This window comes from Opisthorchis viverrini (genome assembly GCF_000715545.1).
Source record: "Opisthorchis viverrini unplaced genomic scaffold opera_v5_275, whole genome shotgun sequence".
In the NCBI taxonomy this organism is placed as follows: Eukaryota; Metazoa; Platyhelminthes; class Trematoda; order Opisthorchiida; family Opisthorchiidae; genus Opisthorchis; species Opisthorchis viverrini.
This window is the reverse complement of record NW_008751936.1, coordinates 113,358-131,937: the sequence shown is the minus strand read 5'-3', so window position 1 is coordinate 131,937 and position 18,580 is coordinate 113,358.

Here is an 18,580-nt window from a genome sequence, read left to right as displayed (position 1 = left end):
CCCACGCGCAAGAACATACAGAAACTATCAGTGTTTGATCATTGGCTTCTCCGAAGCATTGGTCCCGTCTGGTGGGAACATCGATTCAGTAATGCCTAGGTACGCCAGACGGTTTTAGAAAGAATGAACGATAGATGAGTTACTTGTGCTTCTTCGGTTATCATAGATAGAATGAGTAGAGAATAGTAATCGTTCAGCTGTGATAAGCTTTCGATGCTTTGTTTCTATGCCACCCGAAGGAAGTACCAGAGCTGAGGTGGTGTCCGGCAGCTCAAGGTTACATACAATTGGTGGAGATACAGAGGTTGGGTTCGATCCACGGACCCCCTGGCTGGTAAGTTCGCGCTTAAACCACTTAGCAACTTTGCAGGCCGGAAGGTGCTCTGCCTTACGGAAATCTTTTCACCCAGTCGCGAGTGAAAGCAACCAAGAGGTAGAAGGTGGGTGGCCTGGTGACGAAGTATGAAAGCACCATTCAGTCAACTCAGTCGGGTCGACAACTGCCACCTCCCTGGACGGGGTCTCGGGGCAGCGACTCACCAATGGTTGAGGACAGGCGTGGCTCAATCAAGCAGTCAGGGGCACTCATTCCTAAAAGGGATCGACTTCAACATGTGGCTACCCCATTTCCGGACTAACTGAGCATGTCATGACCTCCAAAGTTTAGCTATATATCTAAGACTACTGTAATCTTATCAGCCACGTAAAACTACGGGATGCATTGTGCAGTGCAATGCGCTACTTCACAACGTTCAGTATGTCCACTTTCAGACTTTTAGTTTGAACGGGTCGGAAAAGGATTCTATGGCCTTGAAGCATGCATAGCGATACTACATATCTAGAACTATCGCATTTTCACGTGACCGAAATTATATCAGCCGGAACAAACGTAACCTTGGCACCAAAGTAATACTACGGGAGGTAGCGTACAGCACGATACGCTACTTCACAACGTTCGGTATGTCCACTTTCGCATCTTCAGTTTGAACGAATAGGGTTTCATTGCCTTGGGGCACGCATCGCGATATTCCAGGGGTTCTGTAAGCACGAAAGCCAAACTACTCGAAAATTCAGTGACAATTTTTGAGTGCGGTACACGTTCGAATCCACGATGGACATAATCGGATATCCCGCATTAAAAGAGGGCAGCCTACTCACTTGAAGAATGTCATCAGAGAGGGGTACAGCTGCGATTCACGTGAGTTCACCTTCGAAACCGAGTCGGTGTGAAAATGAGTGTAGTCCGCTAATTGTGTCCACCATGGGTGGGAACTCGAAAACTGCACCCACGTGATGAGCTACAACGGGGCGAGATGGCCCAAGTGGTTAGAGGGCGCGAATTTACTGACCGGAAGGTCCGTGGTTCGAACCCGACCTCTACCTCTCGACTTCCCCTGTCTAGGCTTGGGCAACCTTGCAGTATGCCAGCCCTCCTGCAACCTTCGGGTGGCATGGCAGTTAGGCGCCGAAAAGGGTTCCACAGCTGGACAATTGGAATTCGATTCGATGAGCTACAAGAAAAGCGAAACTGGTCGTGAGCAATCAAACAGTTTTCAGCCAACCGATAAGCTAAACGAGTGAATCTAATAACGTTTCGAACGTTGTAGGTATACCGGGCGATTAGATTACTAGGAGAATGAGAACTGTCTTCAGTAATGCGATAATTTAAGGCACGTAAGCCCACTGTAATCCGTGAGAAAGATTTCAGACTAAATTCGGCTAAATTCAGTCAATTGGAGAAGCTGCTCGTCTGAACTATATTTGGGCCACAAAATTCACATCATTTTATCTTCACAGCTTCGGCGTACTACGTTGTTTTATTTCCCTCTAATCTAGGATCTAATCTAATTTGCAAATAAATTCATTTCATGCGAAATGTGTTTAATCCTTTCGACTGATGAAGCGGGTTCGTTGGATTGGTTTACGCGTGTGAACGGTACTCACACACCCGACAAGCCAATCGATTGCCACCTTGATCGTTGTTTATTGCTGATTATTGTTGAACAACTGACTTGTGTTGCCTCCAACCTCGCAAAAACCGAATAAATTGGAGAATCGATTGATTCATTTAAACTGTTTTGCGTGTCAAAATATGACTTGTCACGCAATATTCGCCTCCCTACACTAATCGATATTGCGGTATCAGTTTTTCGTCGCGTGATGACTGGTTAAGCCACTACTAAATGGATTTGCAAATTATCGCAAATTTCATCGTCGAGTAGGAAATAAGGACTACATCTACAGAGTGATCGCCCTCCAATACAAGGCTTTAGAGGAGCTTCCATGAACCTTGCGTGTAAAGCAAAAAATGGAGAATGGTTTGGGTGACAAAACAACTAATTGTCACAGAGCGGTTTATTGTCGTGAGCCTGTACAACATACTGACAGTTTTCATTCGGGACCTTGTGAGGTCCTTCTGACAAATACCCGTCGATCGTGATATCTTTTCAGAGGAACAGGCCAGCTTCTGGGCAGGACCAAATACGCTATATCACCTTGGTGGTGTGACGAGGTATGTGACAGAACTGGTCAGAACTGATTTGCATATACTGGCTCATCGGTTTGAAGTGAGGTTTTTCGACTCCATAAACATCGGGCTCTAAACGGACCGTCTAAAACTCAACATAACGCCCTCGCCTTTCCCATCAAAATGAGCACCATGGATGATCCGAGTGATTGTGGAGTAATGTCATATTCGTAGGGGAGGCTGGTTTATGGGGGCTGGTAAGAAGTGTTTCACAGTCCTTACCCAGGGTCTGATAACTGACAATTAAGGATCTTGGAATTCAGCTGCAAAAAGAGTCGTACAGTAGTAATAGCTGCCATAGTTTTGGTCACCGATGATCTCGTGGGACCTGATAAATTCGTGCTGCGTAAATCCAGCACTCTCAGTGGGCTTTCAGGTGGGGGATTCGGAAGGGTAATAGCCATAAGGGCCATTGGGTGCGCGACTGGGTCGTCTCTAACCAATGTTTCTAACCATCGATATGCCCCGTTTCGGTGTCCCCATCCAGGAAGACGGCAATGACCAGCGCACCTGAGTTTGCTGGTAAGTCTGGTAAGACTTTGTTGCCAAGTCATTGTTTGACCGACTCTGGTTCTCTTCCACCCTTCACGTGGTTGTGCGAAAATAGCCCTTCGAGGAAGTCGGTCGACTGGCATATGCAGCACGTGACCAAGCCAGCGAAACCTATGCAGTGTGATCAGTTCATCTATCGAGAGTAAGCTATTTCTTCCGAATGCCATTCGACGTACTTCAACATTACTCATCCGTTGATCCCACCAGACTTGCACAATGTCTTGGACAACACCGATGGATTTGACCGACGAATGAGTGGAGTCAATGAATCTCCAGGAAAGTTCAAGAAGACTCGTTCGGGAGGAGATCGGTGTCCAGTTTCTGTAACTAAGATGCAGATTAGAGTTTTGCTTCCCTGTTCAATGGTCTTTAACCTGTCAGTTGGCATTTTCTAATTAATAACTCCGCAGCGAAGGCCTTCTTTCTTTCACAAGTAGTGCTTATAACCACTGCAAAACATTCGAAACAGCTGCCTCTTCTTCATGAGTCACACAATAAAAGCACAACGAAGATGTCAACATGTGATGGGGACACTGATTACGCGGTGCAGATGACAGGTGCGATCATATGCCCTAAAGATACGTTACTTTTGAGTTTTGCACAGTCTACAGTGAAGCTCGTTCTTCCTATGTACAGTTTCACTGTGTGTGTTCGTTGTCTGGGTTAAACATACGCAAAGAACCATCAAAAGTGAGTTGTCCATTTCCTGAATCCAGAGCAGCAACTCTCGACAACTATGAAGTGAAATGGTCAAACTGATCAAGGGCCCAAAGCCCTTGTCTTTTTGTAGCTTTCCCATTGGAGGATAATACGAACGAAATTGACAAGAATTTCCTCAAGAGCAACCAAGGTCATGAGTCCAAAGTCATATTGCCATTTATCTTTTGGACGTCCGTGCTACGTACAAGCATTCAGATCATTCTACAAACCTCTAGGATCACCGTCTTTACCGGTTTTATATGGCTACGGATGGGACCATTTCAAAAACGTGATCCGCCAAAGAGTGCGTTCCATAATAAACGCGTGTTTTGTTTTGCAATCGAGCGGCCATCCCAAGAGATGTCACCGTAAGCTGAGAGTGAGATGTTATTCCCTCTGCTGGATGCTCCCTTCTATACAGGGGTTGGAAGGGTAATGCTGTTCACCAGTTGCAGGTCAGACACTTTACGCTTTAGCGAAATACACTCATTTGCAAACTAATTTGGTTTTCCGAGAGACTCACCTAGAACTCAGGTAAATCTATCGTTTGTAATGTTACCAGGCAACTGAATGTGCTGCACCAAGCCGCCTCATGTTTCAGTCGCTACGATATTCGAGATACCGCGACACNTTTGTAATGTACTACTCATAGGGTTGATGATGGATTTTCAGCAACCTTATGGGTAGTACATTACAAAGATCTACATGTATCGCGATATTTCGAATATCGTAGCGACTGAAACATGAGGCGGCCTGGTGCAGCACATTCAGTTACCTGGAAACATCACAAACGGGTGATTCAGCTGGGTTCCAGGCGAGTCACTCGAAAAAACAAATTAGTTTGCAAATGTGTGTATTTCGCCAAGTTCGTGCACTTTGGTTTCAAGTAGAACATAAGGTTGATGGGAACTCGGGGACGGCACTTACTTGATGAGGCGCGAAACCGGGCGTGGGCTGTCTACGGATATTCAGCAACCTTACGAGTAGTGCATTATGAACTTTACGCTTTATTTTCTGCATTCTTACGGAAGAGAGAATCACGAGGTAGCAAGAAAGTAACGTCCGGATTGCAGTGACTTTAATGGGTATTGACTAAACAATAGCAGACAAAATAAAGACTTTGATTTCTTGTTACTTTTGGAGAACAGCCAAAACATACAGAAATTTCTCGACGATATAAGACATCTTAACGTCTGCAAGCTACTCCGAATCGCTTTCACAATCCATTTATTTGTTTATCTCGAACAAACGGATTTTAGTTTTCGTTTTTGGATTTGTGATATGCAACGTAGGGTGTGTACCAAGAGAAAGAGATATTTTGACACCCTCCCCTGAATTTAGGACCCTCTAGTTCAATCCGAGTCCCTTCAGAAGTTTACGATAAAGACTCATCATAATCCCATGGACTTGGTGTCCTTGATGATCGCACGGCCGTCGAGTCCGAACACGCCGTGTGTTTACCTTTTGTGACGTCAAGTTCCGGAAGAGGCAGAACCATGAAAGATAGGAATAGCCGCTTTTTTCTGAAGCATTTCACACTAAGCTGCACTTCAGACGTTTGCATGTTTTTTTCAGGGGAAAACGTTTCTTTCACGGAGTCTTTATTGACGACAGGCAGCCTGTGTATAAACAGAGATAAAATTTAGCTTAAGATGTTTTTGCTGGCCAATAACTGATCAGTCACTTTTCTGAATCCTTGACGTCATCAGTTGTGCAATTGTTCTAAATAGAACCCAACCTGATACCGGTTCGGTAAGGAAAGTGTGAGAGGCACATGTGAATGTTGTGTCAACTTTGTTGGTGTGGTAAGCGGACAGTTCGTGTCTGTTACCCCTGGTGGTACTCAAAAGATCCAGGATCGCAGAGAATGGAAAGCCAAATTTTGTGAGTTTTAATAATTTGGGTACTTAGAAGACAACCGTGTATACTTACTCAACACGTTGAAATCCTTCGATATTTCATCTTCCACTTGAATGTAACCGATACCGAAGCGCAAAGGGTCTCATTCATTCTTCTTCGCAGTCCACATCTGGTGAGTCGTGCTCACTCGGTCACGAGCAGCCAATGATCAATGTGAGCAGCCTATGCCTAAACAGCACATAGCGCAGTTCACATCACGTGACTCGGTGCAAACTGATGCTTAGAGCGATAGCTACTCACATGGAAATCGATGTGGCCTGCGATTTTCTCTACCATTCATAACTTTCGCTCCAGGCGAAAAAACCCCCTCATTTAGACGCCTGTTGCATAAACGTCCACAGTAGCCAGGTCCGGTTAAACTGTGCACCAGTTCCATCGGATGAGTAGTTTCTTCTCGCTTAAAAGTTAAGGTTCGAAAGTTTATGCTCTCAAGAGCAACCGCGATATTCTATTTGCCTCTGACTCTACTGCGTACGTCTCATGGTATTACGTATATATTTAAGAATCACGAAAGCCAATTTATGGTCTTCTTCAACTGAATGTGCTACACAAAGGCCGCACTATGTATCAGTTGGTACGAGATATGGCAACAAAATTTCATAAAGGAAACTACTCACAAGGTTGCTGAAAACTATTCGACAGCCCACGGCTGGTTTCAGCCTTCTAAGAGCTAATCGGATAGACCAAGTCCCTGAAGGTATATCAAACGAGAGATTCAATCGAGTCGAACCAAATTGATATGCAAATGAGTGTATTTGTCAAAACCTCTCCGATTCGGTTTCAAGTAGAACGTGGGGTTGACAGACTCGGGTAGTGGGCCTACTTGATGAACACTAAGAATGACGAAACCTGTCGTGGGGTGTTGACGAACTTTCAGCAAACTTTTGAATAGTTCCTCTTATGCAGATGAAATTTACTTATGGTTTACCTACAGGATTCCTCACAATTTTAAAATCTGATCGGTCGATACTGTTAAACGACATTCAGGTCAGGTCCAAGGTTCAATCGAGCCTCAGAAAATGGAGAGTTGAATCGACTGAGTGCGGCGACCTCAGCGAATTCGCGAACGCCCAAGTTCTGATGACTGATCCAAGGGACAAGCGATGAGGTCAACTCGACTCAGTGAGCCGCAAACAGCCTTCGTTTACCACTTGTTGATTGCCGTGTTGTAAATCCGAGTAAGGGTCTCAAATTTTCCGATGCCACCATGTTTGCGGACAAAAAAATGTACAGACTTGTGTGTACTTTCCGATCGCATTCACAGGCTGAATGCGGAAGTAAAACGACACTTTGATAACGCAGCGGTTAGAAATATATCGAGCGGATTAAGTCGTCCACACAAGGTCTACAAATCACCGTTTCCAAGCGTCCAGAACTCAAAAAGTCAGGAGGAGGAGAGAGACTGAGTCGAGTCCCCCGTGAGAACCAAATTGATTTGCAAATGAAAATACTTGTGGAAATCAGTTCAATTTGGGTTCAAGTAGAACATAAGGCTGATGAAAACCCAGGGACTGCGGCTAGCTGATGAGCCCTAAGATGAGTGAAACCTGTCGTGGACTGCTAATGAGTCTTCAGCGACCTTATGAGTAGTGTATTATGTCAATGTAGATGTTATGTCCAGCACGTCCAGATGATGTACATCGTTTCAGTTCAGTGGAGGTTGGCACATCTGGCAACAAGTATCTTAACCAATCCAGTACGGGTGGTAACTACATCGCTTATTTGTCAAAGAGTTCTGTTTGCCAATGAAGTGAAACGAACGGTATCGAGAGATCCGACTCACGGTTACCGAGCTGATGGGTGAAACCGGTTGTGGGGTGCTAACGGATTTTCAGCAACCTTGTGAATAGTTTCCTTCGCGAAAACATATGCTGTCCAATTTAAATCAATCTGGACTACGTGAACAAATCACCCGGCCAACAAGCGTAGAATACGTTTCGGACGCACCGCCCACAAACTTTCTGCAACAAAATCTGCGGTTTACGATTTGTGGAGAAATCTATTAGGTCGTGAACCTTGGAATTCATTCAAAGACCTGTTTGGATCGGTCAGGCAACCGTACATCTTCAGTAGGAGTTCAGCTGTCAATCTTCAACCAGACGAGTTGTTCTGCGATTGCCATGCTCCACAGAAGGCTGTAACGAAAGATCAGTTATCAAGAGATGGAATTTTACTCAGATAAAATGGGGTGCTACGGATTTTCAGCAACCTTGTGAATAGTTTCCTTCGCGAAAACATATGCTGTCCAATTTAAATCAATCTGGACTACGTGAACAAATCACCCGGCCAACAAGCGTAGAATACGTTTCGGACGCACCGCCCACAAACTTTCTGCAACAAAATCTGCGGTTTACGATTTGTGGAGAAATCTATTAGGTCGTGAACCTTGGAATTCATTCAAAGACCTGTTTGGATCGGTCAGGCAACCGTACATCTTCAGTAGGAGTTCAGCTGTCAATCTTCAACCAGACGAGTTGTTCTGCGATTGCCATGCTCCACAGAAGGCTGTAACGAAAGATCAGTTATCAAGAGATGGAATTTTACTCAGATAAAACGGTGGGTAGGGGTAGAATTCATGTTACCATATCGAGAAAATATTTGGATTTGAACTGATATCCGCAGCTGTGACAGAGGGTGGGTTCATGCGGCGATCACCGTCACGAAGAGACTGGAATCCGTCACGAAGAGACTGGATCTTATCGTGGTGTGACGGTTTGCGCACCTCAGCGATCCATTGAGCTATACTGGAGAGTGTCCCGCGACACTCACAGAGTCTCTCATACCAGGTTGGTCAATGGTTAGAGGTCTGACGAACACAGTCTCCTGGCCCTCCAGGTTGGGGGTTGGAACATGTGGCGACTTGTTCCGTAGAAATGGTAATGCATTTGCATTTCCCGCCAAACACCGCTACCTTGCGGTTAGGCTTTTGAGCCAAAGGCTTTGGTTGAAGACCCTAATCGTCGCAGTATCTCAGCCCACGTACAACCATGAATTGGTACGGCAGTGAAGCATCGGTGTTGAACACTGATGTCATGCTGTCGATGATGATGATGATGCGGCGATCTGATTGGTTCATATCTAAATGCCATAACTGGTCAAATATTTATAGAGAGAAGCGATTCCATCTAATATATCAGTCTTTCAGAGCATATCTGTCCATCAGGATTTAGGCGCCAATAGCACCATCTGTCCAGAGTCCAACCATTCCTAATAACCGAACATAACATCATTTAGGCGGATGTGTCACGTGCAGGACACGGACTAAACAAAGGAAGGCCCTGATTGGTCAGAATGCCAGCCAATCCGCATCGGGCATCTTTGACTCAACGCTTCTGACCCCCTCACGGAGATTCTAGCACGACCTTGTGGAACACTCTGTGACTACCCGATAAATACAGTTGTAATAATTCTCCTCTGTCTCCATAGGGGGGCTGTCTAGAGCTACCGTGCCTTTTGATATACCATGGTTGGCAGAGAGGAAACCAAGGGACCGATATAGGGTTGCACGATCGTCAACAAGTCACAACATCACCTGACTAGAAAATCGTGATAGACGAGGTAGTCGATCGATCAACTGAGATAGTTGCTGGATGGTCGTTCTAGTAGTTGAGTAAACCGGTAGCAGAGGTCAACCGCGAATAAATCCACCTGTACAGTGCACCCAAGTCTGCTCTGATGGATTCGTGATAACAGGCTTTCTCCGCTTATCACATATCCGGGAACCGAATCCCGCTACACTTCTGGTAAGTTCCAGTAAGAGCAAAAGCCGAGGCCAGTACTTCCCCGTTCGCTGTCCGGCGACGGAAGTAAACTCACCAGGACATGCCGAGCAGTGTTTAAACATGAGCGTAGATTTTGATGTTCCCCCAACCGCCTTCCAACCAGGGACTATCGTCTTGACAAAGCAGTAAGGTGATGACAAGCGCCATGGATTTATCCATAAAAGCACTTGATTCGCACAGCATTAGCGTCATGCGGTTACTTTCAAAGTGTAGCCATTCCTAGCGTAGCAGTGATACTACTGCCTGGGAGGCATGCGAGTAGTATGTTTTCTTGTAAATCCGCTTTGCGTCTCTTGGAACGTGAGATCTATTCCGGAATCTGTGGAGTCGCTTTGTAGCATTCGCTTGGACTTGAGCAACAGTCAATGAATATCCAGGAGAATTCAGGAAGACGCGTTCAAGGAGAAGATGGATAGTCAGTTTCTGTAAACAAGATGCATATGAGAGTTTTGCTGTAATTGTTCAGTTTACATGTTCTCATAGATAACTCCGCAGCTAAGGCTTTCTTTCTTTCACCAGTAGTCTGGCTCAATACGGGCTTGACTAAACGTGATGCATGAAGTTTCCTGGCACAACATCTCCTCATGGGTAGCCCGACACCTGTTTAGTCCTCCTCATGAGGTCAGCGTAGTCCTCGATTGTCTACTTGAGCACCATATGTGGCGAAACACTCATTTACAAATAGCGATCAGTGTGTTATGTGGGGAATGTATACTTCGATGTCCTAAATATTGAGCCAGCAGTCCCACTAGGTAGCTTTCTTAAGGCACAATCCGGGAGATTCACTTGTTGAGGCCAACTTGGTTTGAGAATAAACGGGTTGAACATTCCACCTGGTTCATAAAAACGCCTTATACTCCCAGACAAAGTCGCCACCGTTATCGTCATTATCAGAGACAACATCACTCTTAACACTGGTGCTTCACTGCCGTACAAACTCAAAGTTTATCCAACTATATTCAAACTCTAAAAGTTACAAGAGAACTTGGGTGAGGGGACTTGTTGCTTGCCTATTGCGAACATTTTGAGGTGTCCGCACCTTCAGACGGCCAATCGGGCAATCTGACAGCATGACATCGCGAGGATCTCATCCTGGACACTAAACGCTAGCCGAATCGTTTCAACATGCAGGTGATATTCTCTGGGTGGCTCGGCTTGGAGAGTGAAGTTTCACAACGCAACTTGAAAGATGCTCAACGACTTGGGTTTGACAACCGTGGAACACTTTTCCAGTGTCAGACATCTGTCGACAGACTTCACGAATTAAGTTCGTTAGTTGAGGGTTAGTTCTAGCGTTTCAGCCGTTCACATCTTGACACTGCATTTCACTCAATGGAAATCGAAATATCGCTGGTTTCGCTCCGATTATGAAGGCACGTGATTAAGGAAAACTGTAGAGTTTAATCGACCTCTGAAACGAGTTCCCAATCAAACACCGATCTGTCCACTTAGCACCTGCGCACAATACCTAGTCCACTGGCGGATTGATCGCAGTAAAATTTGATTTTACCTGCGAGTCGCCGAAACTAATGTAAATACAAGGAAATCAGATGGCCTGACAAACATGTCGAACCCTTCTGTTCGACATTAACCTATGTAAACATGGTGGAATAGCAGTTTACACTAAGAATTAGTTCATTTCCCCCAGGGCGCTGCCGTCATTTGGCCAAGCAGTCTGACGGGGGCTCGTAGGTGGACGGTAGCGTTGAACAAGCATCGATCAGACTTACCATGGGCGGGTGTCAGCTAGGAATTGAAATGATTTGTCTAGGAACTTTACTCGTGCTTCCGTATCGACCTGCACAGATTTGCGTGACTTTGGCAGGGACCGTTTGAAATGATGCGCCTGCGTTCGAGCATAGGGACGTGACGTACCGCCACGCTCTTCAGACCTGTGAAGACAGAAGCTCGACGGGGAATTCCGTCCTCAGATCTGAAACTACGATCACTCCAGTAGGATTCCGATCCTCCTGGAGTTTGATTTCATTCTTCAAAAAAACAGTAGACATATCAACTGGGGTTTTGGTCAGGGACCGGTCGGTCCACACGGCCTGTCTTGGGATGGCTGATTGGGTATCACCGAGGACTCACCCTCATTGACCTTGGTTCGTTCGGGAAATTCGCTCCTTTAGATTAAATCTTTAGGGTGGATTTGAAACATCAACACAGCATTTTTAGTGAACATTTCAGGTGTTCCAACATGATCCAGTGTTCGTGCAACGATGAAAGCAGTATAGCAGTTCAACTCACTGCAACCTCTGTGCCAACAAGGCACCAAGAGGGCGTAGAACATGCTTTGCTAAGACCAACGCAGATTCGGGAATGCATCAACTTCCACTGCGTCAGCGAGAACCAGAAGTTCGTCTATTCCCCTCAGGAACTCACCGAGAGGGATAAACTTGTTGACAAGTAAACATGACAAACTTTTCGAGAAATACACTCATTTGCAAAGACCAGAAGTTCGTCAATTCCCCTCAGGAACTCACCGAGAGTGATAAACTTGTTGACAAGTAAACACGACAAACTTTGCAAATCAATTTGGTTTTCACGGGAGACTCAACTGAATCACTCTTTTATGAAGATTTTTCAGCAACCTTGTGAGTAGTTTCCTTTATGAAACTATAATGCGATGTCTCGAATTCGTGCCAACTGAAATATGAGGCGGCCTGTTTGCAAAACATTCAGTTGTAGAATATCATAAACAAAGTATGTATCCACTTATCAGATGTAATTGCCAACGAAACTGGTGGGCCAATCAAGGAGTGACGGCGAAGTTCATGTGAAAGCTACCAGAAGACGAGGATATGCATTGAAACCAAAAGTTTGGATGCATGCGCGCTTGATTAAACCTTCCTTATGTTTCTTCTTAGGGCCCCCCTCCTCAGAGACGACAGTGAGCAGCGTATGTGAGTTACTAATAACGAATTTCATACTCCAATGTTGCTTGACCTCTTCTGCCTCGTTTCCAACGTTCACATAGTTGTGGGAGAGAAGCACTCCGAGGAATTCGGTCAGCTGGCACGAGAACAGGCCATCGCAACCCATGGATATCAACGGGAAAAGCAGTTGTTTGTATGTTCTTCGGTTTTAGGCAACCATCAACCTACTATTTTCATTCCCACTTGTTAGTTTATTAAACTGATTTTCTTGCTTCCTTTTGAATTCATGATCTAAAACTGGAGAATTCAGGAGCATTTTACAGGGACAACTTCTGAGTGGCGAGATTTAGTAGCCCCTATTGGTGTACAATAGCGTTACCAGTTCCCATTTGGTGGAGACGCATTCGCCTCTTTCTCAGCATCCTGGCTGATGAGGATAGATCCCACCCAAAATGAAGCTCGACATCCAAAAAATCATTTCTTTTTCGGGTCTTTGATCAAGGGTAGATGGAAATAAACCCAAGATTTGACTCGTCTATGGGGCAATTATCTCTCCCCACACGAATGAAACCTACAAATCCAAACTGATCAATATGCGGATGCGCAAGTTTTCAAACAATGCCGAAAGATAACACCTTCCCCAAACAATGGAGCATGCTCGTTCGTGACAGCAAGAGGAAATTCGACCTGAAATCACATTGATGATCCCAGTGCGTCGATACCATTTCTATCGAAAGACAAAAAAGTTGGGATAGATGTGTAAAACCGAACCTATGCTCCATTTACATCTGTTTCACGGGGACTAAGCCACTCAGGTTTAGCTGTCCATCTCAGACGTATTTCCCTTGACGCAGATTCCCATGCGGAAGACTTACGTTTGGGCCAGTGCCTTGGGGTGAATGTACGGCCACTTACACTGGTCTCTCGGCGGGACCCTCGGACCAACGCGGGGAAAACCGTTTGCGTTTTACCGTGGTACTGTCTCCATTTTGTCTTTTATCAAGTGGAACCAATATTTCAAAATTTCCGATCGCTTTATTTCTATCTAGACCCCCAAAATCTAACCTCCTGGCGCCAATCGATGAAGCCATCTGGTAGCCATTCATTTAAACGATTTAGCTTTTTTCAAAAGATTATGATAACCAGTTTTGCTGGACGGGAAATGAACCTTAAGGTTGCAGATTTTCTCGCAGGTGGGCGGTTGAATTTCCTGGTCGATTCGTTGTAATTAATGACCAGATTCGTAGTTGCCACGTGGGCCAGTGCACATGCGGACCGCAAACGTTGCGTCGCCAGTTTTTGTTCCAAAATATATTCAAAAACTCACTCACTGCAAGAAATTCCACACTGATTTGGGCCGTGAGTACATGTCACTGCTGCTACCGAAAGGGGCAAGCGATGGTGGGGAAATGTTGAAACTACGCGCTGTCCATTCACGTGAGCCAGACTAGTGGGTGCGGGGCAGTAGCCTATTGATCCAGTCAATCGATAAATTAAGGAAGTCTGTGCTGCTTCACCTAGCTGTCATGTGACACATCCATCCAGCCAGTAAGCAGTGCTTGATTGGCCGAATTCATGCTACTCGATTCACTCGTAGTCTGCATCTATCGGATCGACCGAGGTGAGATGAACATTGCTCAATAAAGTATCTTCAGGAGGCAGGGAGTGAAAGTTTTGTGCATTATTGTTTTCAGCGATACCGTAGTTTTGAAATTATTGGTCGCTTTTTTGCGATTGCTGAGCAGTGTCGTGTGAGGCGTTTTCGACCGAACAAGACTCCATTTCATTTGCAGGGGGGAGGGGGGCGAACTTCTCAGTCCTCATTACGTGGGGTCGTCTAGGGACCCAGACGATTTAGCTCAATTAATGACTTTACAATTACGCTTTCGTCAAGCGACTGAGCTCATAACAGTTGCGTTTTTGGTGTTGGGCAGAAAAACAAGGTACAGCGCTGTGGAATTCTATCTCCAAATTCCATCCAACGATTTCCAGCAAATTATGCCACCCCTTGTAAAGCATGTTGGAGAAGCAAATCCGGCTTCTCAAGACACCAGGACGCAAAAGACGCCCTGCCGAACACCGTGTACGTTCCCGACATCTAAGGAACAGGGTCTCGGTGGGGGTGCCCGAAATACTAGAACCGTTTGGAAACATTTTGTCTACTAATGCAATGTAGCCGAAACCAAGTGCTCATTTTATGCAAAGGGGAGAAACTAAGGCGGCAAAAAGGATGAGATATACCAGCAAACGTGAGAAGGTCTCGGAAGAACGTTCTCAATCTAGGTCCAACGCATGATCATGCAATGAACGATACTCAACATACAAAATGCAGCCCTATCGCAACCACCGAAAATTGTTCTTTTGAAAGCGAACTCTTCTGTTGTCGGATAAGAGAGACAAACGTGGTTTTTTCTACTAACATCTGACTGAAAATACAAAAGGTGATGGCAGGTTCGTTGTTTTAAAGGCGCCGCACTCTGTTTGATGTATTCTGTTATGCTTTTTTCGATATAGTACTGCACTTCCTTACTGAGCGAGATGGTCCATGTAGTTAGAGCACGAATGTACCGACCGGATGATCTGTGGTTCACACCCGACCTCTGCCTCTCGACTTCCCCTGTCTAGGCTTGGGCAACCTGGCAGTATCCCAGCCTTCGTGCTTCCTTCTGGTGGCATGGCCGTGAGGCACCGGAAAGGTGCTACATCTGAACGATTTTCCTTACTGAGTCCTCTTTTGTTAATCTCATCTAGAAGATTTCGTTTAATTCAGCAACTGTGAGTAAACCTTTTTCATTCTACAAACGGGCCTAACGAATCACTGTTTGGCTGGCGGGTTTCCACCAAGAGTGGAAGTAATGTGGCTATCTGCCACGCAAGATTGGACTCAGAAAACGAGCTTGATTCTTGGTATGAGCCTCCCAAGCTAGCGTTTACATCAAAACAACCACCAAAGGTGCACAAGATAAATTATTGCCCAAAACGAAGTCAAAAACACTTGTTCAGCGCTTCATTTATATAGCGTAAGTGGTGATAAATTTCTGGAAATTCCCTCGCCTTCTTGATGCGCCATTGGCAACTGGGATTCGGCCAGTAGTAGGTCCGAATTGGCTGTTGGGTCCAGACGTTCGACCAATCAGATCTCAGCTAAATGCCGGACCGGCAGGCGTCACGAACTTTTGGCCGGTCTTGTCCCGGATGGGCATCTCGGCCGTAGCAGAGCCTAAATGCGAGCAGTAAAGTGGGATCTGTGTGGAATTTACAAAGATCCCTTCCATTTTTGGGCTTTACAAACGCACAGACAGCAATGTATTTACTCTAACATCCAGCAGGGCTCCAAAAAGGATTCGGGGGATTCTTGGGGCGAGATGATTTAGTGGTCAGAGCTCAAAATTAATGATGGGAAAGTCGAATCCGATCTCTCTCTCGACTTCCCCCGTATAGGATTGGACAATCTGGAAGTATCACAGCTCTCGTGCTTCTTTCTGGTGGCATGGCATTTAGACACCGAAAGGGCGCTAAAGTTGAACGACGGGCATTGTGAAGAAATTCGAGGAAGTTCAATGGATATTTTGTTCTCTTGGTATGGCCATCCAGCTAGTAGTTTGAACAGTTAACCGTTCGGCCACGATTGCTCACCGATGTGATCAATACTCACTAATCAGCCACGGAATCTACGTCACGTGGTTACGTGTTGACCGGAAGAGTGACGCTGCATTCTGACTAGTTTCGATTAAAATGATTCCCAGTAATGATGAAACAGCTGTACAGTGGTTCTCCCGTTTCATCATAGACTGGCTATACCTGGGGAACGAAAACCCAGCGGACATTCGTCTAGCTAGATTTACGTTGTCAGGCTCACCTTTCTAGCCTAAGAGGCATGGGAATGCAATGCTGGTGACCTTGCTACCTTTCTCCTGCCCACTGACAACCCAGAATTATCTGGGTTATCACCTAGCTTAAGTTGAAGAATACTAATGGGCTTGAGTAGTAGCCTTGATTCAACGGGTTTCAGATCTCACGGAACACACCATAAGTGGCTCCATATGTTGACCGGTCATCGAAATACGTTCGTATAATAAATGACCAGATCTGTCCATCAATCATTTCAGTGGTAAAGTTGTTTGGCTCATCAAAACACATCTATTCGATCGATAATAATCGCGCGTTTTTTTGAAGTGGAAGCAAATTTCTACTGTTCGTAGTACACACACGCGGCAATCAAGTAACCATTAGATAATATGGACGAAATAACTAGTGGACAGTGTTTTGTTCATGACCTGCAGGCAACCATAATGTGTACTACCCCCTTCAAAATGTTTATTCCATTACTTCCCTGCGTGGTGTATATTGTAGTCCCCCACAGGAAACAGAAAATCTTGTTCGGCGGTGAACAAACAAAGACTTTCCAAGAAATTTCAAAAATCGGCTGCTATTCGGTCGTTTGGTTAGCGAATGAATCGACCATTTGTTGTCACAATATTTTGGCGCCCTGGGTTCGTTCGGAATGCGCGCTGCTGATGTATTTTCATTTTTCCAAGCAGATCAACCGCTTCCGGATCAACAAACGCATCCCCGAGGTACCAATATTTCGATATATTGAGTCTAGGGACTTCTTACCGTTGGTGACTCCCAAGTTACACGCTCTGAGTGCTTGTGTTGAAAGTTTGTGCTGGCTGGTAATAAAAAAGCCGCTTCCAATCAGATGCTCGTTGAGGGGAAACCCTAGATACTTGGTCAAGGCGAGCTCCATCTAAACTTTTTCGACCCATCTGGCTATTCATATCACCTATCGAAATTGCGAAATTGCGTGCATCGGTCCCAACTGGTGCAGTCAACCAAGCAGTGCTAAGGCGACTATTTACTGGAATGCAGTCTTGTAAATCGTACTCAGCCTCTGGGCTAATCACCATCCCGTCGACATAGACGCTAACAGCCATTGAACTGGCATCAGGAAGGTCAGATTCCTGAAAGCAACCCAGAACGCCCGGAACCCTACTGTGACCCTAAAACTCCACCAAAATTCTAATGGAAAAGCCGAAAAGCCACTTACGCTTTCAATCGATTCAGCAACAGCCTGGATCGATAAAATTAAAATTCAAAATAGCATCAGGTCCCTTTTAAATGGTACAGTCGCACGCACTCGCTTGGTAACAATAAAGCTTATCGAAGGGTCTTTTTACATCATTATGTAATGGAGCAAGAAGAGCAGTCAGATATAACAGTTGGGATCATCAAGGCACGCGAAGAGTAACATACGAGAAATGTGGGTTTATCGTTAGCGGTTTCAGACACGCGAAAGAACTGGAAACTTGTGTGTTTCGGGGGCTCAACTGTGCGTCGAGAAGAAGTCTCAGAAAGAGCGATCTGTTGCGAGATTTGACGACGTTCACTTATGTCGAAAACAACAATGTTGAACAGACCTCTTGAATAAAATAAGAATTTACTTGGATTTATTTTGGTATGAAGATATTTCATGATGTTCCAAAGAGATATTGTCCTTCAAGTGGAGCCAAGAACCACCGCAACGCCGTTTCGTCCTCATTGGAAATCATCAGAAGAGATTTTTCGATTCTGTGACTTTCCGTTTTGTGTTTGACCATTTATCCATGCGGCCTCAAGCACCTGAACAGCATTGTACTTGACTCTCTGTGGGAAAAATTTTAGATGCTATTCAGCGGTGGCAGAGCTAAACTGATGGGAAAGTTGTTTGTGGAGATTTCGTCCTGTACGTAAAGCCAATCTATGCTGAAAAGCCGACAAGCACTGTACAGCTGTTTCATCCCTATTGGGAATCATCAGCAGTGCGCATCTCACGAAACTCCGGTAGGAAGTCTCGAACCCGCGACCTCCTGGCTAGTAGTTCTTACCGCTAAATTAGTCAAATCAGTGGACAACTGTGGATAGTAGGCGAGCCGTGGTTAATGAAGTTACCACTCTCCTTACGACAATATCAAACTCCGGTAGTCTCGAACCCGCGACCTCCTGGCTAGTAGTTCTTACCGCTAAATTAGTCAAATCAGTGGACAACTGTGGATAGTAGGCAGGCGATGGTTAATGAAGTTACCACTCTCCTTACGACAATATCAGGAAATCGATCCATAGGAAATGGACTAAAATTGTCTCGTTACCAGGTAGTCACTTTTAGAAAGCAGACGAATGGGTGGGGGCACTACTCACAAGGTTGCTGAAAACTCTTCGACAGCCTACGACCGGTTTCGCAC